This window comes from Nicotiana tabacum, chromosome 4, assembly GCF_000715075.1.
Source record: "Nicotiana tabacum cultivar K326 chromosome 4, ASM71507v2, whole genome shotgun sequence".
NCBI classification, from domain to species: Eukaryota; Viridiplantae; Streptophyta; class Magnoliopsida; order Solanales; family Solanaceae; genus Nicotiana; species Nicotiana tabacum.
Genome location: NC_134083.1, coordinates 111721725 through 111738376, shown reverse-complemented (window position 1 = coordinate 111738376; position 16652 = coordinate 111721725).

The following is a 16652-nucleotide window of genomic DNA, read 5'->3' as shown; positions in this document are numbered from 1 at the left end:
CCTTATATTAGGTGTTATGATTCTTGTACACATTGTTATTAAGTTGTAGGCTATATCTTGTTGTTACTTCGATATTGTTATTGTGGTACATGTGTATGTATTGTGCGGGTTGATTGTTATTGTGTGGAGTATAAGGGTGGCGAGATGGGCATGCAGCGGCATAAGGGTGGTGTTATCGATTTGCATACGGCGAGATAAGGGGGGATTATGCACGTGTTGAAAATAAGGGGAATACTTCATTGTGATGCGCACGCGGCAACATAAGGGGGCTTATGCGCGTGAAGCTATATAATGGGAAATATTTCATTGTGAAGCTCACGCGGCGTCATAAGGGTGGATTGTTGATTATGTTATGTGGTATTTCGGGGTGATTCTTGATGTTATTCTTGTGTTGGAACGGGTTGATGATGTGAACATATCCTTATTTTCCTAAAATGATTTCACTTTGTGTTTTATGAGTTCTTGGTTAATTTGTCATTTTATCACATGTCCTATTCTTTGTTGACAATTATTTTGTCATGCTTTCTGTTGTTAGTTTTATATTGGTATTCTGCACAGGATATTTGACTAGTGACTGTCTTGACTTGAACCTCGTCACTTCTCCACCGAAGTTAGTCTTGATACTTACTGGGTACCGATTGTGGTGTACTCAGACTACGCTTCTGCATATTTTGGTGCAGATCCAGATATCTCTGAGCTTGTTGGTCGTTCGTGAGTTGATCCTGAGCTGTTGGAGACTTTAAGGTACACCTGATGTTCCACTCGCAGGCCTCAGAGTCACCCTCTTTAGATGTTTTATTATTGTTTATGTATTCCGAATAGTGATGTACATTTTTGTCACGACAAAAATTAGAGGTCCATGACGGGCACCCGGTGCCTTACTCAACCGAGTACCAACATAACGTATCTTTCTTATCACACCATTATGGGTAAATGGGCCAGAAGGGCCGTCATGAGATAACCGGAATAAAACATTAGGTGATACTATACATAGGACGACCCAACATGATATAGAAACTTATACATGTGACATACGGGCCTGTAAGGCCGACATGATCATTTGTATACTCAAAACATAGGCCGACAAGGACATACAAGTATCCATATACATGAAATCTGTCTACAAGCCTCTAAGAGTACATAAACGTCATAAAGGTCGGGACAGGGCTCCGCCATACCAATCAATACATGTCCAAATCGTACTCACCGAATAGGCAACTCCGGAGAAAGTGGAGTGTACCAACACTTTCCACTGAGCTGATATCCTACTAGGAGGACTGTCAACCTATCTATCGGGACCTGCAGGCATGAAACACAGGGTCCCCAGGCAAAAGGGACGTCAGTACAAATAAAGTACCGAGTATGTAAGGCATGAAAAGCAGCATATAAAAGACATAAAAGAAACATGGAGTAAAGGACTCAACCTGTAAGTCTGAATAGCTCTATGAATTGTGAAATATTTATAATGTCATGCATGTGCGTATAAATGTCATATTGTGCATAGGTATATGCATACATAATATCATCAAGCCTCTAAGGGCATCATCATATCATCTCGGCCCCTGTGGGAGAAATCATCAACGTATACCAGCTGATCAGGTGGTGGTGCGTATATAACGCCATAACCTTTCCCCATACCCCATATACATATACTATACGCGTATATAACGCCATCTGGTCATGGGTCAATATACATGTATAAATAAATGCAATGCATAATGAAGTAAGTCAATAAGATCTCTCAGAATGTCATGAGACCCATGAACAGACGATATGATAGTAGGTCATATGGGGAATCAAGAACATAGGCAACCCTAGTACTTCTAAGAATAGAATCATTTGTGAAAGTTACGTGCTTGCTCGTTTCGTTGTATCATATGGATCATGCAAAAAGGAAAGATGGGATGGTCTTAACATACCTCAAGTCATCAATGCAACTCAACAACAAGCTTATGACAACAAGCGCGCCAACCCTATAACAAAGAAATACATGTACAACTTAGATGGCGCTAGTATATCACGAATCTCAAAAGATAACTCGATTCTAAGATAAAATGGGCAGCATTTCCCCTGATTTTACTACTCCCTCAAGCCTACTATAGGCGAGATACAAACACAATACAATTAGCAAATCAAAAACAACCCAACTATAATTTGGGACCTTCAATACATCAAAACCCCTAAATATACCATAACACACCCAATCAACAAGTTATCAATTAGCCTGAAATTATAATGACGAGCGACCTGCCTACTACCCTACTACATGTGGCATTTCTCCACACCCTTCATCCTTCCAAACTCCATAAATCAGTAGAATAATAGTCCAACATGAGTGGACTACAAAACAGTCCACTAAAAGTGAAATAAATTGAACTCACAGCTTCCAGTCACCGTCTCATGAGTTCTAACTATTAGAAAATGAATTTATCAACCTTCCTTGATATTTAAAATCTTAAATACAGAAAGTAGACGTTTTATTAACTATGAAGTACCATCCAAAACTCAAACTACAAAATAAAGAGAGGCGATATAGCGATACTTACATCATAGGAATCGTTCTAATGTTATCCCTTTTTGATTTCGTACCCGGGATATTAATCTTCTTTGAAACCCTAGAAGAGAGCTTAAGGATATGTATATGGGTGTTATCTAGTAGTGTTATATGGAAAAATGAAGATAAAGACAACCTATGACATATATATACACATCAACTTTTGAAAAGTCAAAGAGGTGCTAGCTTGGCACCCTAGCATTGGCCCATCTTCTGACGCTTATATCCTTTTATCCGGATGTCGTATGAACAAACGGTTAAAAGAGTTGGAAACTACATTCCAAGACCTTTAATTTGGTATATAATATGTTTTAAGAAACCTCATATAACACACTAAATGTATTGCTCAAAAAGCTTCAGTGACACACCTACTTGTCACCTATGCAGTCTCCGCAGTCTCGCGAAACTACAAATATCTCTCTACTCTGACGTCATCTCGATGAACGGTTTAATGCGTTATAAACTAGAATCGTAGATATTCAATTTTATATATGGATCATCCTGTAATTCCAAGTATATTGGGAGAAAAGCTCTGCTACATTTGACCTAATGTTCAGCATATTTATGAATATAACTTGTGATGACCTTTTGCCAACTTTTGTTCCACCACTCGCTTGACTTCAAAACGTAACACATGACTATAATAAGAATAAAATAACTCATAAAATAACCTAATTATCACTTTAATAACCCTAGTCTCACCCCAAAGTTCATGTTATAACATTCCAAACTTATCGACTTTCGACGAAACTTATTTTTCGTTTAGCTTCTGAGCTTTCCAACCCTCTTGGTACTTGTTATTCATGATATTAAATATTTGTAACCTCCAAGGTAACATGATTAACTTAATTTATGTACTTTCAAAGATGACCTCATTTCTGAGCTTACATCAATTGACCTACGAATACTCTCACGTACGAAAATATGGGGTGTAACATCATTCCCCCTTTGGAATATTCGTCCTTGAATGTTTACTGATGCGCCTATCATTCGCATAACCTATAGCTTTTATGAATACTTTAATACTTTTCTTTCCATCTAGGCAATATTTCTTTGAATAAATTCAAAGGCCAGGGTATTCCCCCCTTTAGGCCTCTTTCTCACACCACGACATGTGGTCGGAATCCTTCCAATCTCGTCACTGTTGCTACCTTCTGTGATGCAGCCTGTATGACTCTGTCTTTTTATGCGTGACTCTTCTCTCATTTTTCTTCCATCTTTTAGCCATTCTCTTGGCCTCACATTGTGATCATATACAAAACTATGAAAAGTTGTCCCTCTGGGAATCTATAGGTGTACTGAAATTCTTCGCTCGGTACTTTGCAAAACTTACGACTATTGATATATCTTGTTTCATAGCCTCGGTTATCTGTGCTTATGGCTTTACTAAAACTAGGTAGTTCATAATATACCATAACTCTTATTTCGATTTATTATTATCGAGGTTTTCTACCTAACTCCAGGTTACTCTCTCGTTGCTCACCCTATATATCTAAATCTAAGTCCTTTAATGCTTCCTCATTACTGTTCATTTTAATATTGACGGCCTAATCTCATCTCATACTTTGTAACTTTTATCCATCTATTGTTGATGCACCTTAATGTTGATCTATAATCTACCACTTATAACTTCAAACTTCTTATGTAATACATTATCACTAGGGCTCACGTCTCATCGGGGAACATTTGAATTGATTTGCCTGCTCCACCTAGGGACGATACTTTACTTCAATAACTGTATTTCATAGCATCCCAACATGATTCATCTTATGGGGGGTATTCTAATCCGATACAATTCATGAAATCCCTTTTCTTTAAATAAATACTCAATAAAAGGCATAAACGTCATCCTCTTATCTATCACAAATTCACCCTTATTCTACTACCAGGGAAGCATTCCATCTCTTCTAAATGCTTCTATTCTTAGACTCCTCCAAGTTAATTCAGGCTGTATCGAGCCTTCTATTACTTACAGAAACCATCAGCTCCTTTGTTTTGATGGGTTTAATCCTGAGGACTTACATATTCTCGTCACCTTCTCACTCACCTTTTCATATCCTTACTCCTAACTACCTAAAACCTTGTCGCTCTACCATACTTTAGCATGCGACCTACACCTATCTATTTATACTACTCGCAACCTTCCTTTGACTTGCTAGCACTATAGATTTCCTTTCGTGCCTTCTCAATTGTCTTTAAAAGTAAGCAATTACTTTTCCTAGTCGTTCTGCCACTTCTTGCATGAACACTTGGCTTATCTTATTGTCCACGAATACTAGAATTTCCTATAACTCATATGATCTCAAATATCACTTTTGGTTTTTACTTCCCGTTCATTAGCCACGATAGGTGCCACTTTTGTTTATGGAATGCATACAAGGTTGTAGTGAGACTGTTGTTACAAGACCATTTCTTCTTCAAGTTACTATGCTTAGGTTGAAGCCTTCTTCCTTATTTCCTCAGCTAGTCTTTCGTTGTAGTACTTAGGGGACACCCTCTGACTCATGTAAAGCTGCGAGCTTATTATACCGTATACCCGAAGGATATTTTTTTTGATGTTCTTACTCGCCCATAATTATCCTTAGTTACTTACCTTCACACTCTTGTGTTCGTAGGGTTGCTTCCGAACTAAAAATTTTGACTGCCTTCCCAGTGGCACCGTCTTTTATTTTCGTAACACTTAGACGGTACCTTTAACAACCCCAACTCCTATATGAATATTTCTCAAGGATTACGACGTCATATCTGCGAGACTGAATTCACTATGTTGGGGTTCACTACGCTTATCTTGCACGATATATTGGTTTGTCTATATCCTCTTGTCTAGCCATAACTAGGCTATTCATGTATCAACTACTAACTACTCATTGGTCTATTCTTATATCTATATTCTACGTAATCTCTCTTGGGTTATGTTCTTTGTCTTTATTTACCCCTCGCACTGGCTCCTTATGTATCAAGTGTTCATTCACACTTATTTATCAATAACATTCTGGTGGGGACCGTTACTGCCTCTCCCCAGCGTCGTGCTTGCATAATATTCTAAAGTCGTAAAATATCTGTAGAATCTGAATAAATGCAATCTCATTCCTTTCGCCTTTTTACCGTATTATTCCTTTACTATTCCATAGTTACCTGAACCGCATAACTCCGACTTAATACCATATCACACCATCTCCTCCCTTTAGGGGACTACTACCATTTAATTCTATGAAGATTTACCTATAAATATTTTACCTCTTCATCTTTGACATCTTTTCACATCTTCACGGACTCTTACTTGCCTTGTGGTAACCCTTTTGTACCAGGGATAACTGAATTTCTTAAGCACGAAGGTGACACCTAGTGTAACTAGCACACTTAGTCCCTTAAGCTTAACTCTGCTCACAATGCTTGCTTTTAGTGAATCGTCTTCCTTAGTGACCTTTAAAGCTTATTCTTCTGTTGTCCATTCTATAATTGCTGGAACGCGATCTCTGAAATTTTCACGATGCCGACTATTATCAAATCCTCCGGTCCCTAATTCATGTTTGGTTTTATCTTGTTCACTACCCCATACTGATTCATATTACTCTAGGGTCTAACTTTTCCTTCCGGTAATCACGTTTGAGTCACTAACTCATTTCTCAAAATGAGGGTATGACTTTATAGCATATACAGTTTTATTGTATCAAGGCATGTCACCTCTTGTCTTTTCCTTCACTTCACTACAAACTCTGTCATTCTATCATATTTTGATTTACCGTTATCACCCATTTATCACATCTTACTCATAATGCTTCATTTACTCTCTTCTTATTCTCCTGCTAATATTTCTGTTTATCACTTTATTCTAAAAACTTCAACAAAACATTCTTTCGCTTTTAGCTCCCCTTGCTCCATCTATTGGCGCTTAGGGACGGGAGCCATACTAAGGTAAATATTTATCCCTTCTAGGATCCCAGTGCCAATCTTCTAAATTGTTTTTGGACATTCTAGTATTTCATATCTAATTGTACTATTCTAGAGTGCACCATCTGGGTGTCTCACAAGGAGGTCTATTACCACGTTTGCACTATCCTTCGAAAATGTTAGCTAATGATAACAATCCATCCACCATTTTGGGTTACTCTAACCCCAGCGAGATCTTGCTATCCCATTCTTCTGTTAAACTATATATGTCAACTCCCATAGGGCATAACTGAGATGGGTGTGGACAATTGTATAGATCTCTGTTATTGTTGAAAGTAACTCAAAATACTTATGTTTCTCTGCCTGAATTGTAAAAACTGATAATCCTCACTAACTGGGTACCTCGTACTCTTCTTCACCTAGCTTCTTTTACTTGTTGAAACTTGTATCTACCTTCTGATTCTCTTATTGATTTTTACCATATGGGTGGATAGATATTCATGCTTTAGGGCTCCTTATCAAGAAGCTTACACGTCTTAGTACACACATGATCTACTGAAGACCTCACATTTACTCATCATAAGTATGATGCAAAATTGAGTTTCTCTAACTCAACTCTTCCACAACCACATTCAATCTCTTACCAGCTATCTTTTTAGATGTAGGTATCGTTGTATTATGAATAAAATAGAATTTAGAAGTTTGAATTCTTATAACTGAGCTCTACCACACGATATAGAGTAAGAAGAAAGAGTGACAATCCTAAATGCCCTGTAGCCTCCTGCTTATAAGTGTGGTGCACAATACACCCATAAAAAAAATCTACTAGACACGGCTTGTAGACTCCCTAGGACAGAACTGCTCTAATACAACTTTTTTCACGACCCAAATCGGAGGGCCACGACAGGCACCCTTTGCCTTACTCAACCGAGCACCAACATAACGTATCTTTCTTATCACACCATCATGGGTAAATAGGCCAGAAGGGCCGTCATGAGACAACTGGAATAAAACATAAGGGAATACTAGACATAGGATGACCCAACATGATATAGAAATTTATACATGTGACATACAGGCGTCTAAGGCCGACACGATCATTTATATACTCAAAACATAGGCCGACAAGGCCATACAATTATCCATTTACATGACATCTGTCTACAAGATTCTAAAAGTACATAAACATCATAAATGTGGGGATAGGGCGCCCTGCCATACCAATCAATACATGTCCAAATCATACTGACTGAATAGGTAACTCCGAAGAAAGTGGAGTGCACCAACACCTTCCGCTGAGATGATAGCCTATTAGGAGGACTGTCAACCTATCTATCGGGACCTGCAGGCATCAAACGCAGCTTCCCTAGGCAAAAGGGACATCAACACAAATAAAGTACCGAGTATGTAAGGCATAAAAAGCAGTATATAAAAGACATGAAAGAAACATGGAGTAAAGGACTTAACCTGTAAGTCTGAATAGCTCTGTGAATCATGAAACATTTTTAATGTCATGCATGTGCGTATAAATGCCATATCATGCTTAGGTATATGCGTACATAACATTATCAAGCCTCTGAGGGAATCCCATCATATCATCTCCACCTATGTTGGCAAAATGATCAACGTATACTAGCTGATCAGGTGGTGGTGCATATATAACGCCATAACCTTTCCCCATACCCCATATACATATACTATACGCGTATATAACGCCATCTGGTCATGGGTCAATATACATGTATAAATGAATGCAATGCATAATGAAGTAAGTCAATAAGATCTCTCGGAATGTCATGAGACCCATGAACAGACGATATGATAGTAGGACATATGGGGAATCCAGAACATAGGCAACCCTAGTACTTCTAAGAATATAATCAGTTGTGAAAGTTGCGTGCTTGCTCGTTTCGTTGTATCATATGGATCATGCCAAAAGGAAAGAAGGGATGGACTTAACATACCTAAATTCTTCAATGCAACTCAACAACAAGCTTATGACAACTAGCGCGCCAACCCTATAACAAAGAAATACATGTACAACTTAGATGGCGCTAGTATATCATATATCTCAAATGATAACTCGATTCTAAAATAAAACGGGCAGCATTTCCCCTGATTTTACTGCTCCCTCAAGCCTACTATAGGCGAGATACAAACACAATACAATCAGCAACTCAAAAACAACCCAACTACAATTCGGGACCTTCAATACAACAAAACCCCCAAATATACCATAACATACCAAATCAATAAGTTATCAATTAACCTGAAATTGCAAAAACGAGTGACTAGCCTACTACCCTACCACATGTGGCGTTTATCCACGCCCTTCAATCCTTCCAAACTCCATAAATTAGCAGAATAATAGTCCAACACGAGTGGACTACAAAACAGTCCACTAAAAGTGAAATAAATCAAACTCACGGCTTCCGATCACCGTCCCGTGAGTTCTAACTATTAGAAAATTTATTTATCAAATTTCCTTGATATTTAAAATCTTAAATACAGAAAGTAGACGTTTTATTAACTATGAAGTACCATCCAAAACTCAAACTACAAAGAAAACGAGAAGCGATATAACAATACTTACGTCGTAGGGATCGTTCTAATGTTATCGCTTCTTGATTTCGTACCCGATATGTTAATATTTTTTGAAACCCTAGAAGGGAGCTTAAGGATATATTTATGGGTGTTCTATGGTCGTGTGCTATGAAAATATAGAGATAAATACGACCTAAGACCTATATATATCAACTTTTGAAAAGTCAAAGAGGTGCTAGCTTGGCACCCTAGCATTTGCCCATCTTCCGATGCTTATATCTTTTTATCCAGATGTCATATGAATAAATGGTTAAGAGCGTTGGAAACTAAATTCCAAGACCTTTAATTTGGTATATAATATGTATGAAAAAGACCTCATATAGCACACTAAATGTATTGGTAAAAAATCTCCAGTTACACACCTATGCAGTCTCCGCAGTCTTGCAAAACTGCAAATATCTCTCTACTACGATGTCGTATCGATAAACGATTTAATGCGTTATAAACTAGACTTGTGGATATTCAATTTGATATGTGGATCATCCCATAATTCCAAGTATATTGGGATAAAATCTCTGCTACATTTGACCTAAATTTCAACACATTTATGAATGTAACTTGTGATGACCTTTGCCAACTTTTGTTCCACCACTCGCTTGAATAAAAAAACCTAAAACACGACTTTCATAAGCATAAAATAACTCATAACATAACCTCATTATGACTTTAAGAACCCTAGTCTCATCCCAAAGTGCATGTTATAACATTCCAAACTTATCGACTTTCGACAAAACTTAATTTTCGTTTAGCTTCTGAGCTTTCCAACCCTCTTGGTACTTGTTATTCATGATCTTAAAGATTTGTAATCTCCAAGGAAACATGATTAACTTACTTTATGTACTTTCAAGACGACCTCATTTTTGAGCTTACATCAATTGACCTATGAATACTCTCACGTACGAAAATATGGGGTGTAACAACGTTGAGACTTATTATGTATTTCTTGTAGAGCATATGACTCAGTATTACAGAGTTTTGGGATTTATGACTATTGTATTCTGCTTTGGGTTATATTATGGTACTCTTCAATTTTCATTAATAGTTTAGTTGATATTTTCTGTTGATCTCATTATGTGATAGGCTTACCTAGTCTTAGGAACTAGGTGCCATCACGATTCTTAAGAAAATCTCATCCAAAGTCTTCAAATCTTCAACCACCAAGTGTGGTGTAAGAACCCTAGCTCCAAGCTTGTATTTTCTAGTCAAGAAGACTAAAGATTTTCCAAATATCACTTCCAAATAAGCTGGGTCGATTATTAAATGGGTTGAGAACAAAAAGCATGAAATTCCAAAACTGTTCAGATGTTCTGACCAGTTATGGGAATCGTAATCGCGAAAAATACCATGCGATCGCGATGAACAACATTGCAATGAATCGCGATTGTGTACTTCAAATTGCGTTTGCATAGAATATTTGACCAGCCGCTGACCAGACTTTTTTGTACCGCAATCGCTTAAAGACCTCACGTTCGCGACAAAGATCTTCTAGGAAGTCTGTGATCGCATCTTTCCACCTCGCGATCGCCTACAACACTTGACTAGTGGCTGACCAGCTTTCCTTCTTCGCGTTTGCAACTCAAACTCTGCATTCGCGATTACTATTTTCCTGGATGTTCGCGATCGCACCAAGACATTCCGCGATCAGGAAGAGCAATACCGGCAACAGTTCATTTTTTTTCCATTTTAACTCATTTTGACTTGTTTTCTTATGTGTCTTTTTTAAATCACATAATACCTGAAATATACCAATAAACCTAAACAAATGCCTTAGTTTCTCAATAAAATCATACAAAAGTCTAAGTATCAAGAAGAGATAAGTTGGTAAAATATCAACTCATCAAACCCCCAAACTTAAACTATTGCTTTTCCTCAAGCAAGTCAACAACTAAGACATTCTTCAATAAAATCAACAATTAAGCTCAATGACATACCAAACATCATTTAAAGTCAAAAAGTTTTAAATTAAACACAATCTAGTGACTTTGGTTGGTACCAACAATTAATCCAAAGCATATGAATCACCAAATACTTCTCACAAAGTTCATTTCAATTCAAGTGCTCAAACACCATGTTAATCAAAGTAGCAACCAATTCATGACACTAAAGCTTCAAATTTTGCCTCGTTATCACAAACAACTTTCTTTTGTTTATTCCTCCCAAATAAAAATTGGATTAAATTCACAACTCAAATCTCATGCCCCCTCACACTTAAGAGAGAATCACATACTTATAAAATGTAATTTAAAACACAAATGAGATATCAAGTGGAAAGAATTATCTCTCTCTCTCTCTCTCTCTCTCTCTCTCTCTCTCTCTCTCTCTCTCTCTCTCTCACACACACACACACACACACACACACACACACACACACACACACACACACACACACAAAAGAATGTATATCCACACAAGTAGAGCCATAGGCTTGCCATTCATGCATTTCTTCACTAATGTAGACACAGTTGGTTAAAATCAATTAGGACCTAAAGGATTGTAATTTAGTGTTTTGGTTAAGGTAGGGTACAATTTGGGTAAGTGTGATTCAAAACCTCCATAAGTACTATAATTTGCAATAATTAAAGAACACTTCTTTCAAAAACTTTTTCACCCTTTCTTCACTTTTCATTTCACCACCTAGTCTTCCCTTTAATTACAACTCCTTATTTTTTCTTCCTTTTTCTTCTTTATTACTTTTTTTGTTTTTCAAAAACCAAGGAAGGTTCAACTATTTCTTTTTCTCTATTTTTTGTCTTTTTAATCTTTCACCTTTTAAGCAACTTCCACATCACAACATTTCTAACTGTCATTCCCAAAGGTTTTTAGCCTATGTTTACACTTTTATATCACACAGGGAGGTAGAAAGCCAAAAGATAGATCAATAAAGAACAAAAGAATAAATCTTGTAACATGGTTGTCAAAGAAAAGGTTAAAGGCTCAAAATGGGTTGCCTAGGCAAAATATGCAATGGTAGGAAATTTAAGGCACAAGAACGGTCCAAGGAAGGTCTAACATCATTTTTCAAACCAAGTTAGTCTAGGATTTCGCCTTGAAATACATTCCGAGCAACTTCTAGACTATAAATAATGCAAAAGAACTCATAACAAATCTCACCACACATGGCACATGCAAACGCAAGTGAAATATAAATCCAAAATCCAATTGAGACCAATGAACTCAAACAAACTAACATATAGCCTAAAAGACTATTTAATGAATCAAAGAGAAAAAAATAGAACCTAAAAGTCACTACAAGGATTATCACTTCAATTATTTTTCATTTTAAACCACCAACAATTCATATGCTAAAGTATAAATATGTTGGTACCAAACAAATCACAAGTTAGTTTATGGACAAAAGATCACACTCAATAACCACTTTATTCACTACTAGCTACTAAACTAGCTTTAAAAAGATTTGCCTAAAAAGAGGAAAACTATACAAGACTAATCCTTTCAGGAAGTTGTCATGCCATCCATCATCACCCAGTTCGATACAAATTATTTCCTTAGAAAAGAATCGTGACATAATGAAAAGCCAAGGAGTTTAATTAATACTACTAAAAGTAAATAAAGTAACAAAATAAACAATAAAATAAAAAAACTAGTACTAACATGCTGGAAATAAACTAAAAATATCACTAATAAACTTCAAAAAGTTAACCAATCTATCAAGTTCATAAAATAGTCATGCTCCACATACATCCATTACATATAAATGAGCCAACCCCAACCTAAAATGTTGCACTCTCATCAATGCAACTAAACAAAACAAGGTAAAATGTGAGAGGTGCTCCCTGAAATCTGCATCACTCTTAACTAGAGGTACTGAAAACTGTGAGCTCCAAGTCATCCTCATCATTGTCATCTAATCCACAAAATGTCCTCAGTGTGCTCTTAATCTTTGTCAGGAAATTTGCTCTTCTTCTTTTCATGTTCTCTCTACTTTAGCTACCTTCGCTCAATCTTACCCAGTTTGGCTTTAATAGCATCCTTCTCTCAAATAAGATCTTTCAAATATGGACTCTTCCCTATCCCAAACGGACCTGCAGATGTGCTCTCTCCAGACAGTCCAAAAGGGAGACCTTCCACAAGCTGGCGGACCTATGTCTCTATGTCATAGACCTAGCGAGAGATATACCTGAGTGTGAGAGGTCCCTGCTCAAGTGGTACAATGGTAGTAGAAGTCCCTGTGTCAGCTGCGAAAGAATCGAGCATCTCAGTAATGGTGTCAAGGAAACTGTCCAAATGAAGTAGATGCTACATCAATCTTTCTTTTCTTCTGTGCATTACCCGCTCCCTTTCTCAGCAATGGGTGAATGAGCTTCTATGGACTCTTTTCATTCTCTGTAGATCTATTCTTCACCCCCGCCTCATGGCATAAATGAGTGATGGAGGAGGGGAATAATAAACTTTATGTCCTTTCCGCAACAACCTCTGCTATCTCATCAACTATAATCTGTCCCACATTCACTGGTGTGCCCTCCATGAGAGCCCAAATCACCCTTTCCTTCACAAGTGTAACCTCTGTCCCATTACATGAAGGCATGACTCAAGCACAGATAATTGAGAGCCAAGTCTTGGCTTTGGCAGTGAACTCAGAAGACTCAATCCTTGAGTGATTTTTATCCAATTCGGCATCTTTCCTCCATGCAAATGGTCCGCAACCCATTGTGCGCCCAACTTTTTAGCTCTTTCCCTATACACCGTGTTGTCAGTATTGGAAAGATTGTCGTATGCATTAATCAATTTTGGATCAAAACGGACTGCCTTGCCCCTAACAATGACAACCAAATCATTCTTGAAGTTCATCTCCAAGGCATTCACATAAAATTTTCTTGTCACTTCGTGATTTGCTTTTCTTGTTTCCTCAGCAAAGCAAATCCATCCACTTGACACCAACCTTCCATAGAACTCGTCCATCAGCCTTCAAGGTCCGTCAAAAGAATGCTAATTTCCTTGATAATGCTTCTACATAGTTGTTTGTCATAGCGGTGGGAACATCTTAGCAATGAGAATGTGTGAATGTGCCCCGATCAAAGTACTCCTCTTGGGAAACTTGGTCGGCAAATTCGTGAACATTATCATTTGATGTCGAAGCCATTTTCAAGCTTAAAGTACCTACAAGCATAGTAAACATGTTAAACACTTGTATAGACACTTAAAGCTCTCTTGTATGATGAGTTTAGGCCAAAGAAAGGGATCAAAAAGCTTTCGGGTCAAAATTAGAAGAGCTACTATTTTGCTACTTGGAGGTTAAAGAATAACGATCATGGAATTGACCATCGCGACTGCCAAGAATATTTTGTTTTTTACAGAATTAAAGCAATGTGATCGAGGAAACGACATCGCGATCTCGAAGAGAAATGTTCTTGCAAGAAGAATTAGACCTACGCGATCGCGGAATGGGTCGTCGCGAAGGTCTTTTTCCTTGCTCAGACATAGCTCTTCCAGGCTTTTTCTCAAACAATTCGTGTGCACCAATTTTTTGTTCATTTTTCAGCTATTTTTAGTACACATCTTGGCCAAAGTTTGTAAATAATAAAACACTCACACTCAACCAACCTCACCCAATAAGCAAGCATGTAAAGTACACAAGATTTTTACTTCAAAAATTAAACTCAAGCCCTAAAACCTCAAGAACGCATTGCTCTTCTATCATTTCACACCAAGAAAAGGAGAGGAAAAAAAACTTAAGAGATAAGAGAGAAGCCATATACCTTGAGAATTATGAGTGAATATGGCAATGGAATTGAAGCAAAGGAGAAATGGAGATGATTTTTGGGGTAGGGTAGAAGGGGGGAACAGTTTCTGTGTTTGGGCATTCCAGTAACTTTTGAAACTGATTTCCAGTATTTTATCGTTCAGAACTTACCTTGGCCGCGATACCAAGTAGAGACACGTGTTCAAAAAAAGTAAAAGTTTCCCATTGGTGTGTGACTGCATCTGGCTTTGCGCCATCATGAAGCTTTAGGAAAATATTTTCTCTTCGCGACCGCATATCATTCTTTGCGAATGTGTAGGTCTGCAGTTTCTGTAAGTTTCAGCAGTTAATGGTTTGGGACTGCCCCGACACCCCGACCTGCGCAAATCAACTACAAAAATTATAAAACTTTACAGATTAGTCAAAAATAATATACTAAGCTATTCTAAAAAAAAATTTAAAAATGACTAAAAATTTAGAAAACGATGGGTTGCCTCCCACCAAATGCCGCATTTAATGTCGTGGCACGACGCGAGTCAATTTTACAATTTTTCTCTCCCATTAGAGGATCGAATTAGTCACCTAACTTAGATTCAAGCTTGTGATCACGAGTGGGTGGTGGTAAGTAAATGAAAAAGCCAAATGCCTTTTGCTTCATTTTGCGTTTCATGGCTTTTATGTGAGGAATGCCATGTTATTTCCTTGCGCCTTCAAATCTCAAAATGTACGGCTCTTGTTTTTCCTCTTCATAGTCCCTTATTGATTTATGTGGTTCAATTCCCATATCACCACAATATTCCAATGTCAAAAAATTCTAGGAATAAGACATCAAGCCTCCAAGTTGAAATTTTGCCAGGATTTTGACATCCTCTTTTCCCCCTGAAATAGAGTCAATTTCAATCATATTTTTAATTACACCGGTTGACTCTAATTTCTTTTTTTCAGCATCACCAACAAGCATAGAGTCGGTTGGCAGATGTTCAATTCTCGATTCAAGCTTCAAACCATTTTGGAGACTATTTTCCAAGATCTTCTCTAAGACTTGTTGCTCTTTGTTTCCTTCTTCAAGTAGGTACTTCATCATAAGTTTGAACTCTCCGTTTTGACCATGCTCAATTTCTTTCACTTCCAAACCCCTAAAAATGTCACAACCACAAGTAGAATCGTCATAGTGGGGGTTCGGGGAAGGGAAGGAAAAACAAGCACAATTGCCAAAATGACCATTTTGACCACCATACCTATCACATATACTCCACTCGTAGGTTTGAGATTGTTCACACAATCCGCCGCCGGGAGAATTTAAATAATTTTGCCATGAGTGTGGTCCTCCACAATAAGGATAAGGGTCATCAAAGTATGAACAACTACCATCCGACCAATTTTCATTATGTGATGCAATTTTCAAAAACTAAGAAAATAAACAAGAAATCACACAAGAAAATAAACAAAGATAAAAAAATAACTACACAGATATTTACAAGTTTGGACAAATGCAAGTACGCTTACTTCCCAAACAACCTAAATGCGCCAAATTGTTCCTAAAAAATGGTGCCAATTTTGATGACAATCCACTCCTCAAAGAGTAAGTTGACACAGTCACATGCAATATAATTTATCCAACTATCAGTTTGGGTCGAATCCCATAGGGAATAATATGTAGGCGATTAGGCAAGTAAGAGAATTGTCGCTTATTATGCTAAGCCATATACTAGCATAGATTTTGAGAAAATATTATATCTAAATACAAAATATAAACTAACCTAGAAATAAAGTAAAATGATCAATGGATACAAGCATGGATACACGGGGAATTACACTCAAGTAACGATCCAATATATTTTATGATTTTATAGATATGAGTGAGATTATATTAATTAGCCTCGGATAATAATTCTATATTAG